Source organism: Nanorana parkeri, unplaced genomic scaffold (assembly GCF_000935625.1).
Source record: "Nanorana parkeri isolate BGI_ZX_2015 unplaced genomic scaffold, ASM93562v1 scaffold13065, whole genome shotgun sequence".
Lineage (NCBI taxonomy): Eukaryota > Metazoa > Chordata > Amphibia > Anura > Dicroglossidae > Nanorana > Nanorana parkeri.
The window spans coordinates 1-457 of NW_017319113.1; the positions used below are offsets into that span (position 1 = coordinate 1).

At 46.6% G+C, this 457-nt stretch overlaps 1 non-coding gene across 1 annotated transcript; it reads left to right on the forward strand.

The window, feature by feature from the left end:
* The first annotated feature begins 212 nt into the window (after positions 1–212).
* On the forward strand, positions 213–284 carry TRNAA-UGC. The gene has a single exon. It is a non-coding gene; the product is annotated as a tRNA-Ala (tRNA).
* The last annotated feature ends 173 nt before the right edge of the window (positions 285–457 follow it).

Consider the following 457-nt stretch of genomic DNA (forward strand, 5'->3'; position numbering starts at 1 on the left):
TGGAACTGTTGCCCTACATCGCCTTGACTGAGCGGGCGCAATAAAATGGGTCTTGGTGATTAATGTAGGTGAAATATCACGGACCCATGTTCTACTCCTCTGGCAATTCCCACCACGGATTCTAATATTACCACATCCCTGGTCAACTCCTTCCTTACTGACCTTTTAAATTCCCCCACCCCCAAAAGTATAGCGGTGTTCTTTGAGCAGTTGGGGATGTAGCTCAGTGGTAGAGGGGACGCTTTGCATGTGTGAGGCCCTGGGTTCAATCCCCGGCATCTCCATATCTCTCTCTTTGAGAACAGTCTGACTATATTGGAACTGTTGCCCTACATAGCCTTGACTGAGCGGGCGCAAGAAAATGGGTCTTCATGGTGAACGTGATGAATGTAGGTGAAATCCAATAATTCTACTCTTCTGGCAATTCCCACAAAGGATTATAATTTTACCACATCAC